At 46.0% G+C, this 27,500-nt stretch overlaps 1 protein-coding gene across 17 annotated transcripts in view; it reads left to right on the forward strand.

The window, feature by feature from the left end:
• Positions 1-27,500, forward strand: part of LOC143028642 (uncharacterized) — a 614,584-nt gene that overhangs the window by 222,281 nt on the left and 364,803 nt on the right. Inside the window, exon 2 of one of the 17 annotated variants that reach the window (XM_076191067.1) lies at positions 169-236. The exons of the other annotated variants lie outside the window; for them this stretch is intronic. The gene's annotated coding sequence lies outside the window, so the exon portion shown is untranslated. The remainder of the gene's footprint in view (positions 1-168; positions 237-27,500) is intronic. 17 annotated transcript variants of the gene reach the window in all.

Raw genomic sequence — 27,500 nt, forward strand, 5'->3', positions numbered from 1 at the left:
GTGTGTGTGTGTGTGTGTGTGTGTGTGTGTGTGTGTGTGTGTGTGTTTACCCGGACGTGCTCTGTATTTGCGTGTAATATAGTATGTATGACCCTAGTCCGGCAGTATAGACCAAGGACTATAACGCAACGCACTCTTCTAACCATTCCTCTTCTCTTCCTTCCGCAGGTGAGTGTCTTCTGCCGGAGGAGATGCCGAGGGCCCAGAAGCCGCGTGTTGGGACGCCCCAGGGCACGGCAAGTACCGTAGGGCCCTCCGTGGTCATGTCTTCGTCTCAAGGTCGTTAGTCGGCTCATGTGGGGAACATGGCGTCAGTTGGGTCACGGATCAAAAAGGCTTCTTCATATTCAAAAATCAAAGGCGCGCGCACACACACACACGACTCGATGGTGTAGTGGTGCCTGGCTCGACCGCTAATTCAGCGATCCCAGGGCTAGAAAAATAATTTGATCACTGCGAACCGGCTCTCCAACTGTGGTGGGTAATGAGTTGTGTGTGTGTGTGTGTCTGTTTAAGGTCACAATATTAATAGGTCGGCCCATATATGAGCTCCGAGCTCTCATCCGGGAGGTTAATGGGTATTGATCATGAGTCTAACATGTGATCCAAGACTGAGGGAACACACACACACACACACGTGGCGACACCTACACGAGTCCAGCACGTGATCCAAGACCATGGTGAATGGTGAACCTCCGACACCTGCCTGTTGTAACTGAAGTACAGTGAGAGGGGGAAGGTGTGTGTGGGGGGGGCAGAAAGAAAGGGGAGAGAGAAGAGGTGTGGGAGGAGGGATGGGTTGGGGGGTGGGGGATTAATGGTTGACATGAAGGGTGGCCTCTCGACAGAATGATGGTGACGAAGACGGCCTCCGGGCACGAGAACGCTCCGCTCGAGAGGCCTTCGTGGCTTGTTTGTCATCGGTGGGTTTGGGTGCAAGGAAGGACACAGAAATCCGCACGAAGAGGACAAACCCAAGCCAACTACTTCTTCTTCTTCATCTTCCTCTTCTTTTTCTCCTCCTATTTCTTCTTTTCATCTTCGTTCTTTTTCTTCCCCTCCTTCTTCCTCTTCTTTTTCTTCATTCTTCTTCATTATTCTTCTTCCCCTTCTTCCTCTTATTTTTCTTCATTCTTCTTTACCTTGTTCTTCCCCTTCTTTTTCTTCTTTTATTTCTTCTTCATCAGCATGAATGTGGTCTAAAACGCGGCGAGTTGGTTAGTTTCTTTTTTTGAAGTGGAGCCCACGGAAGAACATAATCATCTAAAGACTAAAATAGATTAATAAGAAAAATATTTAAACTAGATATCTCCACCTTCCGTCAAGTTTCCCTCTTCCACGTTTCCCATCTCACGGCGTCCAGTCAGTAACACTGGCTCCATCGCCCATAATTCTTCCGGGCTACATTTCCTGGCCAACTCTTTTGCCGTTTCCTCATTCATCCCAGCCATCACACGTGGGGTGAAAATAACTTTGAGTATTTGTTTTTTTCTAAGTAAAACATTCCTTATGTAATTCATAGCACCACCCAGCTATAATGATTTTTATTCATTTTTATTTTGACAAATATTTATAAAAAAAAAAACGAAAATATATATAATGTGTGCATGTACTTTTTTTGGGACACCCTGTATGTACCAGTGGGCTTGATAGGTTATGGAAAGCTTCTAGAGGATGCGGGTTAGGTACTGCACTGCCGTCAAATAGGGGAAACCAGTCCTTTGACGACATCTAACAGACTTTTATAGATTTTATGACGTTCGTATGATGATTTTATGTAATTAACTGAGAGCAAACCCCTCCTCTCCCCCAGTATCCTTCACGTACACACACACACACACACACACACACACACACACACACACACACACACACACACACACGCACGCACGCTCGCAGTCGTTTAATTAATAAAACTCTTCGCAGTCAAAGGCATCTCCGGGAAGATTATAATTATTGGAGGAAATGAGTAAAACCCGAGTGAATGGTCTTAAAGAGCTCCCAATGACTTGGATCACTTCTCCCCCCCCCCCTCATCCCCTGCTCTCGCGCGCACCCCATCCACTCTTACCGTGTCCGGGCGTCTTCAGTTGCCCCGGATGGCGGCACCACATCACCTGGCCTCAAGCCTTGTTCGGTGAGACTTAGTTCTGGCTTAGCCCTGACGTATATATTGCTGTGAAAAAGAAAATCGACGTAGGGGTTGCGGGTTGTAAGGGCTCAGTTGGGAGTATGCGGTTTCAGTACAAGTTAGGGCGGAACGGGGCTGGGCTTCCTCCTCCTCCTTCTCCTCCTCCTCCTCCTCCTCCTCCTCTTCCTCTTCCTCATCGTTCTCCTCCTCCCCTCCTCCTGTGGGTCATGTTGGGGGACCAGGAAAGGAGTCTGGTGCCCCTGACCCCGCTTGGAGAGATTTGGGGGGGGGGTTGCCTACAAACAGGTGCATGTGACGCCGGGGTTACCCGCTAGGGGTGGCGGGGGAAGGGGAGTTCCCCTGTGATGAGGAGTTGGTCATTGTTGACACCGGTATGGCTGTTACCGGCATTTGTTATTCGTTTGTATTGTTTTATGTGTTCTCCTTGGTTCTCAAATCGCCCCTTAGCCTTCTTCCTCCCTCCCCAGCCTTTCCTACTTCCTCTTCTCTCTCCCTCTCTGTCTCTCTCTCTCTCTCTCTCTCTCTCTCTCTTTCTATGGTGACGGTAATGAATTTTCTAAATTGGAAATGAGAGAAAAGTTCGTGAAAGATTGGCCCTCCTTGTTGGCACTCCTCTCGAGCTCATTCTCTTGCCAGATAGACGGCTCTGGGGTCCCCCCCCCCCGGTTGCGTCTGCCGCAGCCGGCCACTTCTTTCGCGGAAGGACGTTCGTTTCTTCTAGACGATCTCAGTTGTTGTTCACAAGAACGCCGGGAGCCGTTTGTATATCTACAGTGACGGGCGTTGCGTTCGTGGCATCGGAAATATCACCTTAATATCTCTGGATCGCAGCAAAGTTGAGATCCGGGCGGGTGAGCCCCGGAAAAAAAAAACGCCGTGACTGGGGGTGGGGGATGGAGTGTCTGTTTTTGGATGAATAAAATCGTTCGGCGCTTGCCAGAAGAAAATGGATCATTGGTGAAATCATCCAGAAACTGTGGGGCGCTTCCCCTCAGCTGCCAGAAAACATAATTAGACGAATAAGTATATAAATTTATAAGGACGATCACCACCATTTATGGTTTGCTGTTGTCAACAGGTTCAGTCACGAGCAAATGTTTTGACCCACCCATCCAGTTTTTCAGGATGTAAAATTGAAACACATTTTTTATTCTTTCGAGAAAATGACCTAAGCTAAATGCTATATATGAAGACATCACATACTCGACAAAAAAAAAATCAAACTTTTCATCGTGACTGTAGTTGTATCGATGATGGCAGCTGGTTAATTGAAGTGATTTGAGTTGAGAGTAATGGTACATCAATGATACCATTAAGGGCAATATCACCCAGTGTACTACGTTTTTCGTCGCTTTCATTATAATAAATTAATAATTAAATGTAACGAAATGAATTATCCAGGTTCTGTTGGAAACGGGCAACATATGTTGATAGTCCGGTCCGCTCGGCAAATAAACAATTTTCACACTTTTTTGTCTTCACTTGTTTGAGGCAAATTTATTAGTATTTGTAACCCCTTCGTCCTCCACCACCACCATCACCACCACCACACCACCTTCTACCCCTCTTCTTCCTGTATGAGGTATTAATTGACTAAATTCTTCCCTGCGGACCAGAATCACACAGTTCAGTCACACACTGGAGGCTATCTCCACTGGAAAAAAAGGTTTCATTCATATATATATATATATATATATATATATATATATAATATTTTTTCTGGTGAAAACCCATGAATTACTAAATACTCCAGCCCCGTATCCCCGGCGAATTATATTTCTCTAATCCTGCGTTTTGTCACATTTATCATGTTGGTTACATTTTCTTGAATTAGATCACCGCCAGACAATTTTAGTCAGGTGCAGTTCCAAGATGACTGCGAAGGGCAGATAGAGGTTGGGAGGAGGGAAAGGGGGGGAGAGGGAGAGCGCCTTCGAGTTGTTTCAAGGTTGCGACTGATAACTCTTTTGTTTCGGAACCAGAAATGTTGATTAAGAGAGCGGGAACCACCAGCGACTAAAAAAAAATGGAAAGCTACCAGATTGAGTTGGGATTTTTCTTTTTCGTATCCTACCTTTCTATCTATATTCCAAGAGCTTTTTACCCCTTTGTAAAGGAAGTAGCAAAGTTAGAAGGATGTACTTATTCCCATCCATTCCACCCCTTCCATCTCAGCTCCTCGTGGATGACAGGTCATCCGCCTTATCACGAAGACCCGAATTGGAGTTGGTGGGATGATAAAAAAAAAAATCCGAAATTTTCATAAAGATTGCGTTACAGTTGAATTAATCCCTCACATCTCTGTTCTGGCGTTAAGAGCAAGTGAGGTTGCCCACAAACAGTTCTGTCGCGTCCGCGGCGGACTTCCGAGCGGCGGCACCGGATGTGGAGCAAAAGAAAAGAGGAGGAGGAACGAGTTTTGGCGGCACTCGTCAGTCAGCGTCAGTCTCTTTGAGCAGACGACAGACGTCAGGTTTTATTCAGCACAAGAGACGTAATGGACCCCACCGATATGAAGATTTGATGTGTTTATTAATTTGATTATTTATTTTTTCTCATACATTTCGTTCATGGGGCTGGGAATTGAGTAATGTGTCACAAGATTTGTAGGATTTATGGTGAATTAATGCTATTTAGGTTTAGGATATATATATATATATATATATATATATATATAATATATATATTACGGACACCCTTTCCCCATTATAAGTAGGGTCACTGAGTCAAAACGCACCATAACATTAAAAAAAATGGTAAAGACGTCTTACAGGGTTAATATAGAATATTTTTTTTAGCGTATTACAAATATATAGAATTGGGGGAAGTCTGTTGATGGCGGTCAGAACATTTTGCATGAGTAGTAGGACGTTTGAGGGTTAGGGAATGGAGCGAGCGAGTAGTTTAAGGTGGAGCTGCGTCAGGGATGGGTGATGTCGCCATGTTTGATCATTGTGCACATGGGTGGGATGGTACGGGGAGTAAATAGATGTAAGAGCGATTGACAGGTGTTTGGTGGGAATGGAAAGAGATGGGAAGTGAATCAGTTATTTGTGGACAATTTTGATCTTGTGTCCGTTTCTGAGAGACCGAAGTTGGAGACTCGGTTTGGAAGCCGCGTGGAAAAAGAGAGACGTTTGAATGTGAGCAAAAGTGAAGTGAAACGATATACAGGATACAAGAGATAGTAGTGGTGGTGGTGGAAGATTAAATGGTAGTAGAGAGGTTTGAGGAAGTAAAGGGTGTAAAGTACCTGGGGTCACATGTGGCGGTGAATAGGGAAGTGGACGTGAAGGGTTATTACAAAGTAAAGGAGGTGAATGAATATCTGTAGAGAGTGTGACGAGAAATAGGTATTTGAGGATAGATGTAAAGCTAATGGAAGAAGGATCGTAGCCATGGCTTTGGATAGATCAAAGAGTTTGAATGTAAGTGAGGCGGAGAGGGACTGAATGTTTTTGAGATTAGTCTTTTTGACAAATGTTAGAGATGTTTCTAGAATGGATAGAGAAATGTGAAGATGAGGCAGAGAATGGGTGTGGGAAGAAATCTGTCTGGTGGTTTGGGGATATAGAAAGAATGAATGAAGAAAGATGAGCAAAGAGTGGAAAGCAGAAGTGGATGGCGTGAGATGAAGAGAAAGACCGAGAATAAGATGGGCGTTTGAGATGAAAGCTGTGGATATACATGGTGTCTGTTGAGCAGAGAAAATAATTTACAGAAGGATTACAGGTGAAGGAGATTGTGGATATGGTGCTACGTTGACCTCGTCAATACTGACATACTTGTATACTTTTGTTCATGCTAATGCCAGACGATTTTATTCAGCTGAAGGGGTTATTCGGGATTAAATGGGGTCTTGATAGACCGGGACCCCGTCTGCATTGAGACCCCGATATGTCCCGAGAACCCCCGCCTAGGAGAAAAATAGAATAAAAGAAACGTGTGCGTCGTAACATTGTTGAAGCAGGAGTGGGTTATGCCAGCCGATCCCGGGAGGTGTCGTCGAAATTCATTTATTCTTCTTCTGCCCCGTTGACAACGATCGCGGGCGCCTCCTGCCTCGAATGGAGGAGAGATGGGAGTCCAGGTGGCGTTGAGGAACTGGAGGTGCAGGAGTCGAGCGTTGGGAGCTCGCGGTGCATCGGGTATCTCTTCGCCCCGCGAGGTGAGGAGGCTGACTCAGTGGCCGCCGCCGCCACTGTCGCTCGCACGCCGCCCCCCACTTGCCTTGGCGGATTTGAAAAGGAAAGTGAGTGCATGGCGGCCGCGGAGTCCCGCAGAGCATCTACCTCGCGACGTAACGGCAAAAACGGATGAACTGGGGAGTGGAGGCGCGCGCCCGCACACACACACACACACACACACACACACACACACACACACACACACACACACACACACACACACACACACACACACACACACACACACACACATAAACATATACATACACTAACGCGCGCGCACACATGCACACACCCGCACACATACATATACATACACCACACACACACACACACACACACACACACACACACACACACACACTCAATCTGAGCTAGACATGGCAGTTGGAGAGTAATAGACAGAACTCCACGAGCGTTGGTACTTTCTTGTATACTACTGTTAGGTAAGCGAGCGCGTGTACACACACACACGCACACACACACACACACACACACACACAGATATCAAGACGCCGACGTAAGTGCGCGCGCGCGCGCGCGGAAGACTTCTCTTCACGCGGTCGACAGGTACATTGAGAGACGACCCTCGTCCCACCTCCGTTGCCGGTTGACGTGGTACAGAGTCGGGTGGATTACACTGAGCATTTGCTTCACTCATGACGTCAGACCTTTCCAGAAATGTGTGTGTGTCTGATTCATCATAGCCTTTGATCACGTGTTGTACTCGTGATCGACAGCCATTACCCTCCCGGATGAGAGGTCAGAGCCCTTATGACCGGTCTGTGGGTCATACTTTGACCTTACACACACACACACACACACACACACACACACACACACACACACACACACACACACACACACACACACACACACACACAAATTCCCGCCCACAAGAGTTGGAGTAACGGCCCGCAGCGCAGCGATACTGAAAATATTTCATCCCTGGGCGGGATTCGAACTCGGACCGCTGGAGTAACGGTTGCGAAAGCTGCCACTGCACCATCGAATCGTGTAAGGTGTGTATGTGTGTGAACTATACGACACGCTCGACTGTGTCACCCTATGCCACGTCACTATTGCAGACATCCTTATTTTGTTCTTCGACGATTTCTCTCTCCCTCCCTCCCTCCCTCCCGCCATCCCTTCATCCATCCCTCTCTCTCTCTCTCTGTCTATCTCTCTCTCTTGCACCTTAACACCAAAGACAAACAGGGAACGTAATACTAGAAGCTGGTGATACAAAAAGCCCTAGAACAATACAATACATTACCCAGTTTCTTCCCAGAGGGCTAAATGGATGGGTCTGTTGACCGTTGCCAGTCACTATGGGGTTGTGGGTTTGCACACACACACACACACACACACACACACACACACACACACACACACACACACACACAAAAAAACGATTTATTTCTTCTATGTTTTCGTTTTTCTTCTTTTACCTGTTTTTCCTTACGGTCCATAACCCGGCCGGTTGCCGTGAAGATAAAGAAGAAATATTGGGGCATTATAGCATGCAGCTTAGGTGCTGTTGTAGGCCAAAAAAAAAAAGAAAAGAAAAAAAGAAAGAAACGTCGATAGGTGTGTAATATATGAGATCGCCTTTTCTTCATAGAGGTTGAAAGCCAATCGGGGGGACCCCCACCCCCCTTTCCTTTTTCTTCTTCATTCTTCTTATAGTTCTTCTTTTGCTTTCTCCTGTCTTTTTCTTCATCTTTTTCATCTTCCCCTTCTTCTTTTTCTTCTTTCCTCATCTTTTTCATCTTCCTCTTTTTCTTCCTCTTTTTCCCTTTCTTCTTCTTCTTTCTCTTTCGTCTTCCCCTTCTTCTTCTTCCCCTTCTTCTTTTTCTTCTTCTTCATCTTCTTCTTCCCCTTCTTCTTCCCCTTCTTTTTCTTTCCCTTCTTTTTCTTCCCCTTCTTTTTCTTCTTCTTCTTCCCCTTCTTTTTCTTCTTCTTCTTCTTCCTCTTCTTTTTCTTCTTTTTCTTCTTCGTTCGAGGAGGAGGCAGATCGAGTTTAACGTTTGAGCTTTGATTTTTAAGGCGTTATCACACTGGACTATTTTTCTTCCGACAGTTGGAGCAGATTTGCAGCCCGCAGCTTTTGGGAAAGAGTTTGATATGCTGGAGGAAAATAAATTTCCTCCAGCATATCAAATGACATTTTGTGTAAATTGTTGAGAAAACAGAATAGTTTGCCATAGTGATTTTACGGCGAGAAAAAAGTTCTGTGTTGGTTAGATGGGCTGTACCGCAGATGAATCACAGAGGTTGGAGAAAAAATAGCCCCGTGTGATAACCCTTTTATTTGATTTCATAGTTACGCGTGTGGCGTCATCGTAAGCGTGCTGGTCTCGCATTCGCGTAGTTGTGGCTTCGAATTCAGCACTCCTCTCCGATTCCCAGCAGTGACTCTGTGCTACCTGCTCCTCAACAGTCCCCAAAACTCAAAAAAGTGTAGAGACTTTGGCCACAACTACTCAGAGCCTCCTCATCTTTATATGGGTGAATGACTTGTTTAGACAAATTTAAAGTTAATTTTGGTAAATAGTGCCAGCGAAGTGAGTTAAACCAGGTAGAATCTCTACTTTCCAATGTTAGAAAGCGTTCGCCAGAGTTAGCGAAAGGAGGTTTTTAGATATACGGCCCCCGAGGCCCTGTTCACACTAGCGGTTTGAACCGCGCGGAAACCGCGACGGTACCGGATAGTCAAGGAAAACCTGCGCGGATATGTGTAAACGACTCCATTGACTTGTGTTTTAATTGAACCGCCGCGGTCCAGACCGTTAGTGTGAACAGGGCCCGTACCAAGAAAGTAAACCGGGAAACTCGCACGAACCAGAATGGCTCTCGAGGTCTCCATCACCAGTGCTTCTATCCTTTGGGGACAATATGGCGCCGACGAGTTGAAGTCACAGAGCTGCCCAAGGAGAGAGTGAGAGCAAGAATGGGAACAGCCTTCTTGTTTCAGGCCACAAAAACACTACGAGCCAGCCTTTGGTCCTTAGGGGTGTCCATATGGACAGTAATTGGTCCTAGTTACGGATCAAAAGGTCTCCTGTCGGCATGCTCTTCCTTCTTCTTCCTTTGAGGTGTTCTGGACCGCTTTGAACATCTGAGCTCTGGTACTGCCCCTTTCGAAGGTCTAAACAATAACAGCTCGCTTTCACTTGGGAAAAAAACGGTAGTGCCCCGTCTCAGCACCCTACGCACCTTATGACGTCATGTTTTCTTCTTCACTTCTTTCTTTTTCTTCTTCTTTCCTCTTTCCTTTTCTTCTTTTTTCTTCTCTCTTTTTTCACCTAGAGGTAAACTGACCTATTCTTGTGTCGACCTCGGACCCATCCCCCAGGGTCTTGTTCCCCCGAGCGTGCTCGCCACTTTCCGATATGGTGTACGCATCTCGCATGTGGACGACACGCCGCAGCCCCCCCCCCCCCCCTCTCTCTCTCTCTCTCTCTCTCTCTCTCTCTCTCTCTCTCTCTCTCTCTCTCTCTCTCTCTCTCTCTCTCTCTCCGCTTCTCTCTCTCCGCTTCTCTTTCTCTCCCTCCTTTCTTCTCTCCCTCTCTTTGTCTCTCTCTATTTCTCTCCCTCTCTCTCCCCCCTCTCTCTCTCTCTCTCTCTCTCTCTCTCTCTCTCTCTCTCTCTCTGTCGCAGCTTGTGAGCAAAGCGTTCCGGGCGGGGAGGGGGGGAGGTAGAACCGTCCATAGCCAGCCTTCTTCTTCCTCCTCCACCGCGTTTATCGACTTTTCCTCTTCATGTCACCGAGTCTTCAGCTTCTCCCGCTCCTGCCCTCTCCGTTCACCCTGCCGCAGTGTTACATCTCTCTCTCCCTCTCTCTCTCTTTCGTCTTCATTCTCGCTCTCTTTCTCTTTCTGCCTCTGCCTCTGCCTGTCACTCTCTCGCTTCCTGTCTCTTCCTTTCTCTATTTCTTTATTTCTCAGTTTCTGTATTTCCCTGTTTGTCTACCTCCTCTCTCCCTCTGTTTCTCTCTTCCTCCCGAGGTACACAAATAAGATAAACCTCTCCTATGGTACGGAAAGGGTTGATTGGAAAAGTGTAGGGAAGCAGGAATCGTTAGCCGAGCCACAGCTATCCTTTCTTCCACAGGGAGGCTCTGGAAGCTTCCCCTTTGTTGTTGTCTGATGGTTCGTTTCACACGTATCGACTTTTCGCCTCGCGTCGTCCACGACACGACGTCGTGTTCTCTAATAACCATGGCTATTTAAGGACGCTTTCACACGTGGTCATAATGTGAAAAAGTGCCCACAGACACCCATGGTTATTTGAGAGCACGACGTCCTGTCGTGGACGGCGAAAAGTCGATGCGCGTGAAACGAGCCTTAGATTGTGTCTTGAGTGTCAGGACGTTTTGGATTGGTTGTTCATGTCGTGTTTTTTTCGTCGGTGCGTTGTCTCCTACTTGTATTTATTTATTTGTTGGCTTGTTTAATTGTCAGTAGTTCGTCTATTTGGCAAAAATGGAAACATCAGTGAATAGTATTTAAAAATTTTGTTTAGTGTTGCTAACTAATGTGTCAAAAAATTGCGTGGCTTAGCTCTTGGTATTGTAATGATTTTATATTTCAAGACGTCACCAAAACCTAATGTAGCTTTTTGAGTATTTCTGCAGAGAGATTTCCTTCTTGTCTAGTGCAAAGGTCTTCCCTTACACACACACACACACACACACACACGGCTCGACGGCGTAGTGGTGCCGTTCGCAACCGCTATTCCAGTAGTCGTTCGATTCCCGCCCAGAGCTGAAATAAGTACAGGATCGCTGCACTGCGAGCCGGCACTCAAAATATCGTAGTACAAGGATTTAGGTGTGTTTCAGGTCACAGCATAGATCGGGCTCTGAGCTCTTATTCGGGAGAGTAATAGCTGTCGATCACGAGTCTAACACGTGATATCGTGGAGCTGTAATAGACTCAAAAGACGGTGATATGTTTGACAGGCGTTGTTCTGGTGTCACTTACATCATTGTGCTGGAAGAGGACGAAGAAAGCAGTGCCATCGGTTGCCTGGTCAAGTTGGGACTCCTCTGGAACTTGGCGAGGCCGTAGTAAGCGGGAAAATGCCTGGAAATTAATTTTTGGAATCTGTAATTAATTCTAGAAGATTTTGATATGCTGTTGGTCGTTGGGTGGGGGAGGTAGGGGACGTGCTGCGGGGTGGAAAACACGTTTGCTGTCCGTAGGACACCAGTAGGAGACCCAGAATCACCAGAACTGGTGAAGAACGAGTGGAGAGTCAGTCGAGGTGACCGTGTGCGTGAGTTTGTATGTGTTATATGTGGGACTCGAATTCGGATCGCTGAATTAATGGAGAACGGTACCTCGGCACCGTCTAGTATGTGTGTGTGTTGTCATGCCCACAAGCCAATTCCTTAAAGCTTGATACCTTACGGTCGCTGGCGGAGAGAGAGAGAGAGAACCCGTGTGACGCACCATGTCGGTCTGATGGAGGCGGCGATGGCGGCGGTGGCCTCCTGCGTCGGTATGTGAGCTGTGGCGGCGACGGCGCCTGTAGACACCTCGCCGTCGCCTCTACCACTCCTCCTCCGTTGCCGTGCCTGTAGAGAGGCGGCGACGGCGGTCAATATATCGATTGGCGCCCTGTAGGGACCAGAAGGGCAAGGTCGCACGCCGCCGCCGCCGCCGCCGCCGCCGCCACCACCAGACCGCTGGCTGCTGTGGGGCGGCTGACGGAGCTGCTGGAACTGCTAAGCTCATTATCAGACCACAAGCTCATTCCATACCCTTTAGTCTAGCCCAGCCGCCCAGTATGGCCAACCCAGTCTGTCTTGGCCTAACGGTTAGCCCTGTGAAGTAGCCTCTGGCTTACCCAATGTAGCCCACGTTTTAAGCTTCCTTCAACCGCTCCCCAACCCCAGCCTCCTAGTTGGACATGGTCCTTGGATCAATCTAACCCACCTAATCTCATCCCACCCTACATCACATCACCTCATCCCACCCACTCGTGCCAGCCTCAATTTCCTGTCCCACCTCCTTCACTTCCCAGCCTGCATTCTGCTCCCTCGCCCTCACTCTGTCCCTCAGCCCAGGGCGTCCAGCCCTTTCTGCTTTGCCAAGCAGAGTTGTTCCTCTTGCACTGTCAACATATGAACGGAAATTAGACTACAAGCCAGTGTCTGTCTTTCGTACTTAGAAACACAAATGCCCGCGCACGCGCGCACAGTATGATAATTGGAAATTAAGGATCCAGATTAAATTGGACTTCACATGAATTTGAGGTTCGGTGTGACAAAATTTGAGAATAGAGACCGGAACCAACGAGCATTGCTCCTTTCGTGTATACAACAATTAAGTAAACACACACACACACACACACACACACATACGCGCGCGCACACACACACACACACACACACACACACACACACACACACACACACACACATAAGAATATAAGAACATAAGAATAAAGGAGACTGCAAAAGACCATAAGGCCTACACTAGGCAGCTCCGTATCCATCACCACCTGTCATCCCCATCCATAAAGTTGTCTAATCGTTTTTTAAAACAACTGATAGTTTCAGCGCTTACTACATGGTTACTAAGTTTATTCCATTCATCGACCACCCTATTAGTAAACCAATTCTTGCCTGTTTCCTTCTTAAATCTAAATTTGTCCAGTTTATACCCATTACTGCGAGTCCTGCCCTGTTGTTTTATGATTCGTGATTCACAGTATGGTTTCTCCAAGGGTAAGTTATGTGTGACTAATCTTCTATCCTTTTACACTAAAGTATATAAGGCGTCAGACAACAATGAAAATTACGATGTTATTTACCTTGACTAGCAAAGCGTTCGACAAAGTGCCACACTAGAGACTACTAAATAAAATCAAAGCCCATGGCATAGGAGGAAAAGTATTAGAATGGATTAGAGCTTGGATTTGTAACAGAAAACAGCGGGTCACCATAAATTGAATAAAATCTAGGTGGGGCAATGTTACAAGCGGGGTCCCCCAGGGCTCGGTTTTGGGTCCCTTGTTGTTCATTATGTATATAAACGACTTAGACGAATGGTATAGTTTAGAAGGTAACATAGCCCAAACGAAATTAATGGTATGGACCAAGTTGGAACCATCCATGAATTTGAAATGGTTTGATAGATTGGAGAATTAGAGACAAGATCCTACGAGTGTTAATCTTGTACTGTATACTACGAATATAATGAGGTAAATACATACACAATCTATTGATTATACCATGGCTACAGTGAGAGTAAAAGATAAAGATAATTATAGATTGTTACAAGTATTGGAAATGGGTAAAAGTAGGGAGAAGGTATCACTTACAAATAATATAATGGGAAGTAAAACAATTACGAAAGCAATTTTTTGGTTTTGTAAAGAAAAAGTGTCACAAAGTGTATTAGAAATATTGCAGGGGAGATATAACAGACCTCCCCCCCCTAAGAAAAATAGTAAAATAAAAATAAAAAGTTACGTTGCACAACATGGAGGTGAAATAATGCGTCTAAAGTCTGATTCGGCCCAGATTAGTATGTATAAGTGCTGTGGTCGTCCCCGAACAAATACATATATGTATATATATATAATAGAATACAAAATGCAGCCCGAAATTGTTTTGAGAAATGCTAAAAATTAACTAGATTAACTGAAAGTACCTGGATTAGGAGAAAGAAGAGAGTTGATGCGATTGATGTTTTAAAAATGAAAAAAAAAAAATGTAAATAATCGTAAGGCAAGAGGCCTTGTTGCCTGAGGGAGGACCTTCACGTTTGTGGTAACATTCGATTGAGCACAGAAACAATTGGTTGTTGTTAAGAGAAGATGAGATAACTTTATGTATAGGGATAACTGATGGTAAGGGACGTGGGACTACCTGCTGTAGGCCTTATGGTCTCTTTCAGTCTCCGCCATTCTTATTTCTTATGTTTTCATCCCTTCTGTCGTAAAAAAAAATGCAAGAAATATAGATTTATATAAGATGGATTGGTCAAATTTGTCACTACATCAGGGCCGCCAGCGAATTTAGGTCGGATTGGGAAAAACATATCTCATTTTGTTTCAGATTTTTTTGGAACGAGAGGGTCGTTAATGAAGGTTCCTTTCGACCAGAAGGATTATAATTTCTTGTGAGAAGGCCCACGCAACATAGAGACGACCCCTACCACATATCTGAAATGTCTTGGAAGAATATATATCGGGGGAGACGTTCTCCTGGACACTCCTACTCCGCCATACTAATAGGTCCTCGTAAATCACGGTCGTTCTCCAATAATTGCTCATTTTTGCAATGCCGTAAAGGCGGCGATGGTGGTCACATACCCACACGATTGGGATTCCCTATAGCTCGGAGGAATTTCTCTGAATACGGCCGTTTGTCATGCCAGGGACGTTTTGCCATCGATTCGTTGGGTCGAGACTTTGTGGCGGACAATCGGTCCTAGTGGGACTCCACCGCATCACAGTGGCGCAAAAGAATTAATTTTAACCCAGAAAGGAGTATTGTAGTCTATTATTAAGTGAAATGAATTTGAATGAAATGGGTGGGAGTGGATTTATGCCTTTAACTTTGGCTACCTCCCTTGTATGGAAAAAAACTTAGTATGTATGTATTTGATTAAATGAAGCTGCCTTGCTGTGAATGTACTGTGCCCTGCTGTATTGTCTCTGACCCAGGGCGAGATGTAGGGATGACCCGTCATCCAGGAGGAGCCAAGAAAAGAAGTAGGGAGGGAGGGGGGGTGAAATGGAGTGGAGTGGGTGGAGATGTAATGGGTGTGACAGGAATTATGCGTTTTTTACTTTGGCTACCTCCCTTGTAATGGGGGGGGGGAGCCTTTGGTATGTGGATGTATGTATTTTTATAATTTGTTTTATTTATTTTATTTATTCACTTTGTAACATAATGGAGGAGGCTGCAAGAGACCGTAAGACCTACACTAAACAGTTGCATGTTCCTTACCTCCAGTCATCCCTATCCATAAAGTTATCTAACCTCTTAAAGCAACCAGTTGTTGCAGCGCTCACTACATGGTTACTCAGTCTATTCTATTCGTCAACCACTCTATTGGTAAAGCAGTTCCCGCCTATTTCCTTCTTGAAGAATTTTTTATTATTATTTTGGGTTTATATTGGTCGGATGGGAACTGGGGAAGTATATACATATGTTATCAATTTTATGCTGAAACAACGATGAACTGGGGTCCTTTTCACACATATGTGAATAAAATCGCTTCACAACGGCCAGCAGTTGTACAGGACTGGTCGCCGAAGTGCGCAGGTTACCACTGTACCAGTAGAAGGATTTCCCTCAGCTGAATAGAATCGCTTGGCGGCAGGCACATTAAGATATGCACGACCCAAATCGCAGTCATACGGGTCATTAAGACTAACAGGTCATGGTACCCCTATCGGGTCTCTCTCTCTCTGTCTCTCTCTCTCTCTCTCTCTCTCTCTCTCTCTCTCTCTCTCTCTCTATATATATATATATATATATATATATATATATATATATGTATGTGTGTGTGTGTGTGTCTGTCTGTCTACATCTCTCTCTCATGGAAATGGGTGTTATTGCTATTGCTGCTGTTGCAAAGTGGTCACCCCACTCATCACTCAGTCATGAACGCATATTGTCAGAATTTGTTTGTTGGAGCAGCATCACCTGTCGCCTGTTCTCCATCAAGCTCACAGTCAATGACAATACATGAATATATTCAGTAAATATTAAATGGTGTGAGCGGCCGCCAGCGGTAACAGATGTTGCTAATATAAACAGCTGATATCACTTGTAACAAAAATCCTATGCGGCCACCCAATATATATATATATATATATATATATATATATATATATATATATATATATATATATATATAGAGAGAGAGAGAGAGAGAGAGAGAGAGAGAGGAAGTCCGGTGTGTGATGTTTGATGTGACGTTTTTAATTGGTTATAACTATCGATAATGCCATCGAAAGGTTGTCCAAATTATTATATAATTAATTAATTTCTTTTCACTTTTTAAGCTATTGGTGGACATGAAGTGCAAGCGGTCACACACACACACACACACACACACACACACACACACACACACACACACACACACACACACACACACACAGAGAGAGAAAGGACTGAAATAATTTCAGTATCGCTGCGCTGTGGGTTGTTATTCCAACTCTCGTGGGCGGGGAGTTGGGTGTGTGTGTGCGTGTAAGGTTATAGCATTACCCATAGATCGGTAATATACGAGCTCTGAGCTCTCTTCCGAGAGGGAAATAGCCGTCGATCACGAGTCCAACTCTCGTGGGCGGGGAGTTAGATGTGTGTGTGTGTGTGCGTGTAAGGTTACAGCATTACCCATAGATCGGTCAAATACGAGCTCTGAGCTCTTCCGGGAAGGAAATAGCTGTCGATCACGAGTCCAACACGTGATCCAAAGATCATGGTGAATCAAACACACACACAAATTAGTTATTCGTCTTTGAACTTGTTACCATAAAGACTGACAAGACCCTTTTAAGATTTTATGGCATCACGTTGCCCCGGACTTGTCGACATGGAATGGACCTTTCCGTGCTCATTTGAAAACTGTCGTTGACCAGTAATTAATTAGTTTGCTTTCTTCTTCTTCTTTTTCTTCCTCCTCCTCTTACTCCTCTTCTTCCTCCTCTTCTTCCTCATCCTCTTCCTCCTCCTCTTCCTCCTCTTCTTCCTCCTCCTCTTCCTCCTCTTCTTCCTCCTCCTCTTCCTCTTCTCTTCTTCCTCTTCCTCCTTTTCTTCCTCTTGTTCCTTTTCTTCCTCTTCCTCCGTTTGTTTTTGTTCTTCGTCTTTTTTCTTCTTCCTTTTATTTTTCTTCTTCCTCTTTTCTTCCTTTTCTTTTTCTTCTTCCTCTTTTCTTCCTCTTTCTTTTCTTCTTCTTCCTCTTCTTCTCTTCATCTTCCTCCTCTTCCTCTCCCTATTCTTCCTCCTCTTGTTCCTCTTCATCTTTGTCTTCCTCTTCCTATCCCTCCTCTCCCTCTTCTTCCTATTCTTATCATCTTCTTCCTCCTCCTCTTTTCTCGTTGTACTTCAAACACCGTTTTGATAGTGATGACTACCTCGCCACCCGTCCCATACAGAAACAAATAAACTACGAGCGAGTAGTGAAGTGTTGATCAGTATGTGAAATCACAAAAATCGTTTGTCTCGCATATTGCTATCGGGTAAAATATATATTTTTTCCGGCCGCACCCTCTTACATATGCTAGTGCGCTGGTGGCGTAATCGGAAGCGTGCAGATCTCGCATTCGCTTAGTCGTGGGTTCGAATCCCGCACTCCTCTCCTATTCCTCCAGCATATCAAATGACATTCTGTGTGAATTGTTGAGAAAACAGAATAGTTTGCCATAACGATTTTACGGCGGAAAAAAAGTTCTAGAGGTGGGCGGTACCGCCGAGGAATCGGAGGTAGGAGGAAAAACATCCCGGTCTTCTCTGCAGTTCTTCTGATTTATCGACATTCATCACTGGCTGGGCCGGTCGTGGTGAGCGCTTCCCTCAAAATATAGAACTAATTTCATTGGTTGTACTTATGAAAATGACTGGGGAATTGTATCTAGTAAACTAGATATAGACAGAACTAGAAAAAGAAAGCAGGTGAAATTCTAGTTTCTGCTGGTGCAGAGAGTTCGTCAAGGCTGGCGAAAGGTTTGAAAGTACGGATCTCATTGTTGGGTCATTTGTCTTCATTATTATTCTTCGAAAGCATCACACTGATGGGCGCGCACGCACACACACACACACGCGCGCGCACACACACACACACACACACACACACACACACACACACACACACACACGCACACACACACTCAAAATAGTCTGGGGCTGGTAACGTGAAGTTGGTTAGATTAGTGTGGCGTTAACAAGAATAAAATGAGCGCTAGCTTTGAACCCGTCATAGACGACTACTCTATCTCTTGCTCTCTCTCAACGTTGACTAGTGTTCTCTCAAGCTTCAGATATATTTTTGATATAGATATTAGAAAGATATATAGATATTTTTATATGCTTTGGGTAGAGATCTTACTCAAACCGCTCAGCAAGTAACCGTTTCGTTCGGATGAGGTCGGCCGGGCCGTCGCGCCGTACCATCCATGTATCACATCCGTGTACAACGCATGTTGGCCCAACCCATCGCTTTCTCTTTTCCCCTCTCTCTCTCTCTCTCTCTCTCTCTCTCTCTCTCTCTCTCTCTCTCTCTCTCTCTCTCTCTCTCTCTCTCTCTCTCTCTCTCTCTCTCTCTCTCTCTCTCTCTCTCTCTCTCTCACATTCAGCAGCTATATATTATATATTACATTTGTTTATTTACTTGCTATTTTTTGAGGAATAAATGCGATGGGAAATAATCGCATATGGGTGCGCGCGCATACACGAATGTGCATATGAATATGCGTATATGTCTTTAATATGCTGTTACTAGGCGATGGGCATAATGAGAGCAGCTACAGAGCTATCTAGCTCGCTAGCTAGCTGGTGTGTTGATGCAGCAGCAGGGAGACGAGACGAGGAGGAGGAGGAGGAGGAGGAGGAAAGGTGAGGGAATGGGGTAGAGGTAGTCGCAGTAGAGGCACAGGTGAACGTGGAGGAGGAGAAGGAGGTGGGGGTCGTCGTCGTTTGTGGAAAGTGAGAGTGAACCTCTCTGGCGTGCTTGTCTTCGCGTTGGGCAATGCGGGGGCGGGGCAAAGCGAAGCGAAGCTGGGCGGTCGGGCGAGCGGGTAGCGGGCCAGCCCACAACACGCACGCACGAACTTACGCGTACACGCACACACGCACATTCGACTCACGGATGCATCCATGCATACTGTAAGCATCCTCACGGCGCGGATATACTTTCTACTCATTCATTCCTTCATTCACTCATCCACTCACTCATCCATTCACTCATCCACTCGCTTATCCATCCGTGCACGCTGGATGGGGAACATCCAACACTCTTATGGAGAAACTCGTGAAAATGTTCTTGCGTGCACATACGCTTGTATGGACGCGTACGCACACACAGTTATGAAAAGTTAATTATTTACTTCAGATAAATGATAGAGAGGATTAGGTTTTAAGAAACTGATAAATGTTTTATATGGAGGTTGGTTTATGTAGAAATTGAGTTTATGTGGAGGTTGAGTTTATGCGGAGATTGTGTTTATGTGGAAGTCGAGAAATGTGGAGGTTGAGTCCGCAGTTTCTGAAGAGCCAAGAATATGAAGAGCTCGAACCGATCAGGGATAGACCTCGACCCCCCCCCCTCCAGACAAAAAAAAAAAGAAGTAAAACTCGTGTTTCATAGTCGTGGACGGAGAGCCAAGCGGGTGTATGGTGTAAGGGCTTCCACGGGTTTCACCATCGCCGACAGTTGTTTGAGTCAAAACGACTTCGGTTACAATATTCTGTTTTTCAAATCTATAAGAATCAAATTCACTCTCTGTCAGATGTAGCAAAGCTGAATGATAAACTGAGAGACTGTAAGCCTATACGAATGTTAGACATACCTATTGAAATAGTCTTAGAAAAGTCTAGATTTCTGCAATAAAAGACATATTCTAGTTATTCAAATGGAGGTTGGAGGGAAAGTGTGGAACGGAATTCGGCGCATTTCCGTAGACGCGTTAGTCCTGAGAAATCACGTGTGGAATGTTAGGAGGATTACGTCATCTTTGGTCTCGGACAGAAGGAAATCGAAGGTTGGAAGGCGACGCCAGTGAGAACGAAACGAAATGGCGTCGAACCAAGAAAATTAGGACCTCAATTGTGTCTTGGACCACGTATTGGACTCATGATCGACAGCTATTCCTCTCTCGGTTGAGAGCTCAAAGCTCATATATGCCCGATCTATGGGTAATGCTGTGATCTCACAAACACACACATACACATTCAACCCCTTGCCCATGAGAGTTGGAGTGCCGGCTGGCAATACAGCAAGGCTGAAATTATTTCGGCCCTGGGCGGGAATCGAACTCTGACCGCTGGAGTAGCGGTTGCGAACGGTACCACTGCGCCGTCGAGTGTATGTGTTTGTGTGCGTGGGTCTCGAAAGCCCTTTTCCCATATCTTAATGGAGGTGGACTGAGTGAAGCCACATACATATTAAATGGAGACCATGTAACCACCCCCTTCCCAATTAGCGCCTCGAGGATGAAAAGGTCATCCCCAACCCCCGCCATACTGCTTGGGTCAGAAACAGTGCAGCGAGGCATAGTACTTCCTCAGCAGTCTAACCCGGAGAGGGGAAGCGAGCATGTTGTGTGGACTTGGAGAAAGCATTTGACTTGTTCCCGCGAAGGAAACTTTGCGTGTTGGACAGACAAGACTGATGTCAGGGTGGACGCCATCGTGGCAACTCTTGGTCTGACTAACGCCAGAGTATTTTATTCAGTTTAGGGCAGGACTTGGTGCCGGAGAGGGCCGGGAGAGGCGCCTCCTTTCTCGGCGGGAGACCAAAGGGATTTTGAGGTCCTGAAGATTGAACTGAGCGTGCGACTTCGTATCTTTTCAGAGTCTCGTTCGCTGCTTCAGAGCAATGTCAGGGGTTTGCAAGTATATCTCTCCCTCTCTCCCTCTCTCCCTGTCTCCCTTTCTCTTCTTCTTCTTCTTCTTCTTCTTCTTCTGCTTCCTCTTACTCGAGTACTGAACTGGAAAGCTTTATCTTCACTGTTATGTCGCAGATACCATGAAAGTTGGTATTTTGTAACATATCAACCACTTCCCGACCTCGTACACTTTGAAATTAAATAGATAAATGGATAGATAAGCAAATAATAGATGATTGGTGACAGAGTGTCGGTATGGAATGCACATAGATTGAAAGTTGATTATATCAGGAATTATTTGAGACGGAGTTGTGGAAAATAGATTTCGTTCTACGATGCCCAGCGGGACACACGCACGCACGCACACGCACACCTACGCACGTACACACACGCACACTCACGCACATGCCTATACATATGCGCCCACATGCACAGACGTTTATATATGTGTTTACTCATGTGTCCACATCCACGCTTACACACGCACGTATGTACACACTTATACGCGGGCATACACGCGTCTAACACGTACATGCCTGCACACGCTCATACAAGGGCACACACCAACACGTACGCTTACATTCACTCCAACAGACCACACACACGTATGCACACATAATTTGGTGTTGGAAACATAGACTGAAATGCACGGGTCTAGTTCTTATCCTGTATATTACAGTTACACGCGCGCACACACACACACACACACACACACACACACACACACACACACACACACACACACACACACACACACACACACACACACACACACACACGATTGCAAGTAAGCGCTTGCACATAAGCATAGCCTCAGCATAGGCTCATACATGCACGTACTTAACGTACGCACGCATGCACCCACAATTGCCTCTCTGCTCGTGCTGCGGCCGGCCGTGGCAGCTTCCACAGCCGGCCTGGCTGTGGAAGGGTTAGAATGGGTAGAGACAGAGAGGGGGGAGGAGAGAAGGGGGCTGTCACCCTAGGGACTTGGGGGGTGGAGGCTTTGTCAGCAGGGGCGCGGGGAGTAATGTCGCTGCTGAAGACATTATTATTGGTGGCTGGGGAGAGGGGCGTAATAGGGCTAGGCCAAGTGGTGTGTCGGACGGTAATGGTGAGATGTCATTATGGTGTGTGTGTGTGTTCGCGTGTGTGCGTGTTGTAATATACTGCAGTGACACCATTCTTCCAGAACTATGATCTCCATATTGTTGTAGGGTAATGAGGAACGAAAGTTTTGTGTGTGTGTGTGTGTGTGTGTGTGTGTTTAAGGGAGAAAGAGAGGGGGCGAGGGCTAGGCCAGGCTACCACAGGTAAAAGAGGCAAAGATTGAGAAGGGGGAAAGGAAAAAAAGAGGAGGAGGAGGAAGAGGGGAACGGGGAGCAAGAGAGTTGATAGAAACGTTTGTGGTGACGTAGATGGTGGTCACGGAAGTCATGGTGCTTAAGTGGTGCAAAAGGTGGTGTTCATTGTGATGTGGTGGCAGCACATGTCGTTGGTGTTGGTGCAAGTCTGTGTCTGTGATGCTAACACCAGGTGTGCGATGCAGAAGGAGGCAGACGTGGTGAAGGTGGCAGATGTAGTAGGAAGATGAGGTGTTGGTGATAATGGGGGTTCGAGGATTGTAGTGTTAGGCGTAAGGGAGGAGGAGGAAGAAGAGGAGAGGGGACAGCGGCACAGGAGACGTACAGGTAAGGGTATGCAGACCGATGTGGAGGGAAGAAAAGGAAAAGACAGCATTAGGGAAGTTATGGAGGAGGGCGGGCGGGCGGGCGAGGGAGAGACTTAAAACGAAGGGAAAGGAGGGCGTGCTTGTCTGCATGAGTGGGCTGGGAGGGAGAAGGGACGTTGGAGAAGGCGAGGTAGTCCTGGGGAATGAGGGAGAGAGGGAGGGTCTTCTTCAGGGAAGGTTATAGGGAGCTTATGGAGTTGGGAGGAGGGAGTGGAGGCTAATGGGAGGGCATGGAGTAGGAAAGGAGGGAGGGAGGGAGTCGCTGCGCGCCAGTATTGAACCAGAGAGTTGGTGCGCTGGCTGGTGGAAGGGTGCGAGTGGGAGGGAGAGGAGGCGCGGGTCATTAAGGGGGTGGGGGGTTATGGTGCTGGTGGGGGAGGATATGGTGTGTGGTGGTTGTTGTTGTTGTTGGTGATGGTGGTGATGCTTGACGTGTAGACATGTTGACAATATTTTGAGTGTAATACTGGGATGGTTGTTGTAGTTGTCTGTAAGAGTGGTGATACTTGTCTACCACCACCACACATGCTGGCGTCGTGTCGGGTGGTGGTGTGAGTGTAGCGACGGTGGTGATAGCAGAGTGGATGTCTGGTAATGGGGAATGGTGCGGCGATAGTTAAGATAGTTTGATTTCGTGCCCCGTAACTATCGTCGCGACGGACGGGTGGATGTGGATGGGCTACGTGGATGTGATAGATTTGGATGACAATAATCCATTTTTTCATGGATCTATTTTAGCAAGTTTGAAGCTCGTTTTTTAGTTTTTTACTTGCACCTTTAATTATATATTTATTTACTTGTTTGTTTATTGTTTATATGTTGATTGTGCTCTTGCGTTAGGTCGTTTTTATGGCGACGGGTACCTATATATTCTTTCATAGTTGTAATTGTTGTTTGGTTAATTTTAAGGGGTTGTGGTTGTTTGTCTTGCGATGTGACGGTTGTTTGTTACAGAAAGGGTCGTGTTATGATTGGGTTGTATTCAGAGAGGTGTAGCGTTTGTTTTGACAGATGTACAAGTTGTTCTGTTAGTTGTGTATAGTTGTAAAGGTTGTCTTTAAGGTAGATTTAGCGACTGTGGGTGGTGACTTGTGGTTGTGGAGCTGTATGGTAGCCATAGAAATTGTGTGTGTGTGTGTGTGTTGGAGGGGTTGATTATGGCAGAAAATCTCCCCCCACCCTACTCCCCTTTTTGGGATGGGTGAGAGGGGGCGATTGGCTTCAGGGGGACATTAAATCCTTCGTAGGGGTTGGGGGTTGGATCTGCATTAAAGTCAGTTACGGACCGACCAAATTCAGTCCGATTAATTGGGTAAAAACGGGGATCCCGGGAAGAACGGAAGACCCCCACCACCACCTCCTTCTCCTTCTCCCCCCTATCGTCGATCTGATTTCTGTTAGGGCCACCGTCCGCCCCCCCTCCCGTAAAATTTAGTAAAAGATAGTTGTGATTCTGTCGCGGAAAATTAATAGGAAATTATGGATCTCCATCGTATTGGAAGGGCAGAGGGATAGGACGCTATTGTCTCTCTCTCTCTGTCTCTCTCTCTCTCTCTCTCTCTCTCTCTCTCTCTCTCTCTCTCTCTCTCTCTCTCTCTCTCTCTCTCTCTCTCTCTCTCTCTCTCTCTCACACACTCACTCACTCACTCACACTCACTCACTCACTCACTCACTCACTCACTCTACCTCTCTACATATTTCTCCGTCTCTCGCTAGCTTGCTCCCTGCAGATTGTCACAGTTATTCGTGTACCTGACGACGGAGGACCCCGGTCGGCGGACACCACCCACAGTGGATCGTCCCTCGTCCCTTTGGAGGTAATCATGACCGGGGAGAATAAGAATTTGGGGATTCTCCGCCGAAGATGGCTACGGTCATATTCCCGGCCGAATAATCTGAACGGGAAGATGATAAAGATGTTTGTCTTCTGTTCACGCCCGTCAAGGCCTTTGGGACTCAGTCGGTGGATACGTTGCCATGACGTAAGCACCGGTTTTTATTATGATTTGACTGAAAATAGTATGATTGTGTGAACGTGGTTGTGTGTTTATACGTTATTGGGGGAGATTTTCTTTACTTAACATCGATATTGTGAACTTGTTTTGAAGTCAAATTGAACTCAAGGAGAGAAAAAAAATTGATAAATATCTATCAAGTGCTGGTGATGGAGTTAACGTGTTGTGGTTGTAATTATAATTGCTAACCAGTTTATTGACTAGGGGGAGGGACTCATGAGATCGCCTGACGGAAAGGGTTAATGGAGTAAGGGCGCGTTTACGCCAGTGCAACTTTTCGTGCGCACAGGAGGCAGGCATGCGCCTATTTCGCGGAGAGGCAAGCAGAGGGGAGGCCATGCCTCAAATCTGTGCGCAACACAGGCCAACGTGCACTGTACACGCACGTACGTGGGCGCAAGTGTCTCCCCATCCCTCATGGGGAGACTCGTGCAACAGTCCCTATTCTTTTATTTTCCGAGTGATTTCTGCAAGCAAAATATATATATATATATATATATATATATATATATATATATATATATATATATATATATATAATACACACACACACTTATTTCATTATAGTGTCATTGCTATTATTATCAACTTAATATATTTTTTTGTTTCATATTTTCTCTTTTATTATTACTTTTTAAGCAAATACGTAGTCCTATTCAGGTAAGCCTTTTTTCGTCATACACAGTTGTGGACGTGAGTTGTATCTTGAGGAAATTAGCCGTATCTCAAGGCCCTGATTAGATGGTGTGTTGGCTCTGGTTTGGAGTGTTGGCAGGATGGGGGGGAAGGGAGGGTACGCCCAGCCGGAGATGATGGTGACAGTGGAGACAGTGCATTAGGGAGATTGTATATGGTGGTGTTGGGTGTTGTCAGGATGTTGGTAGTGGTGTTAGGTGTTGTCAGGATGGTAATGGTGTTAGGTGTTGTCAGGATGGTAATGGTGTTAGGTGTTGTCAAGATATTAGTAGTAGTGTTGAGTGTTGTCAAGATGGCAGTAGTGGTTTTGAGTGTTGTCTGGACGGTGGTAGTGGTGGTATTGGGTGTTCTCAGGATGGTGATAGTGGTGTTGGGTGCTGTCAGGATGGTGGTATTGGGTGTTTTTAGGATGGTTGTAGTGGTGGTATTGGGTGTTGTGAGGATGTTGGTATTGGTGTTGGGTGTTGTCAGGGTGGTGGTAAGCTTGCAAGATGGCATAGGTAGTGTTGTAAGTTGTGGTGGTGTTAGTTGTTCCAGGTGTTATCAGTGGATGGTGGTTGGCGTGGTGACGCTTGTTAGTGGTTTTGGTGGCAGGACATAATGGTAACTGATTGGTGGCAGTTGTCAGGGGTTGGCTGGAGGGGGTCGAAGGGTTAGTTTGCGGTCGAGGATGTGTTAGCGCGAAAATGATGGAGGAGGGAGTTTGGAGGGAGAGCGCGTCCTTTGAAGGAGGGAGTGTTGTAAGGTACTCCCTCCAACGGGGGCTGGCTGGTGGAGAAGCTATTGGACTGCTGGAGATTAAGGCTTGTGAGTGAAGAAGACATTATGCCTGTTGTGTTTGTTTGGGATTCACTATGGTCTTGAATCACGTGTTGGGCTCCTGATCGAGAGCTGTTAGCCTCCTGAATAAGAGCTCTTTTTGGGTAATGCTTACACACACACACACACACACACACACACACACACACACACACACACACACACACACACACACACACACACACACACACACACACACACACACACATTTCCTTGCCCAGTATGTGTGACTCACCATGGTCTTGGATCACGTGTTGAACTCGTGATCGACAGCTATTTCCCTCCCGGAAGAGAGCTCAGAGTTCATATATGTGTGTGTATGTATGAATGTGTACACCATAATGAAAATTATGTGAATAATCATGGAAGAAATGTTTAAGGAAATGAAGGAGAACGGAGAAGAAGGGAACGTGTGAGATTAGTGGTGGAGGGAAATGTTGGTGAACATATACATGTATTTGGGAGGATGTGGAAGCTGGCGAAGGGTGGAGGAAGGGAGGGAGTGGGAGTAGGGGAGGCCTGGACTGCGTAGGTTCCCGTCATGCGTAATTATGGCGTAGTGGATATAGATGGAGGTACAGCTCAGCGTTGCGTTGGGGCGTGAGAGTGCGTCACACGGGCGTGGGTTGAATGTGAGACCGTGAGGGCGTGAGCTGTATGTGAGGTCGGTGGTGGAGGACGTGTTGGAGATGTGGAAGTAGGAGTCCTCGTGGCAGATCTCCGCGTGTTGGCGAGACGATCAATGGTGAAGGTGGTGGGAGGGAGGGAGGGGGGCCGACTGGCGCTTGTGATGGTAATAGTAATACTGCTACTGATACTTGGGATAGTTCGTGGAATATTTGGTATTTGTGATAGTATTACCGAATTACTTGTTATTAATGGTATTTTATACGATGTAAGTCTATGGTATCTGGTGCTGGTAATAGTAATACCCATATTAATACTTGGTATAGTTTGCGGAGTATTTGGTATTTGTGATAGTAATGCCGAATTACTTGCTTTTAATGGTATTTGATGCTATACGAGTCCGTGGTATCTGGTATCTGGTGCTGGTAATAGTAATACCGTTACTAATACTTAGGATAGTTTGTGAAATATTTGGTATTCATAACATTAATACCGAATTACTTGCTTTTTAATGGTACTTGATATTATACAAGCCCGTGGTATCTGGTGGTAATGCTGCAGATTGTGCTGCCAGCGGTATCATTGGTAATATATTAGTAGCAGTATCCGCTGAAAGATGAATACTAAAGGTATTGGTCATGATGGAGTAATCAAGGTTACAATCGGAAGTTCGTGAATCAGTCGGTTATTGT

Source organism: Oratosquilla oratoria, chromosome 9 (assembly GCF_046742065.1).
Source record: "Oratosquilla oratoria isolate Oo_2021 chromosome 9, ASM4674206v1, whole genome shotgun sequence".
NCBI classification, from domain to species: domain Eukaryota; kingdom Metazoa; phylum Arthropoda; class Malacostraca; order Stomatopoda; family Squillidae; genus Oratosquilla; species Oratosquilla oratoria.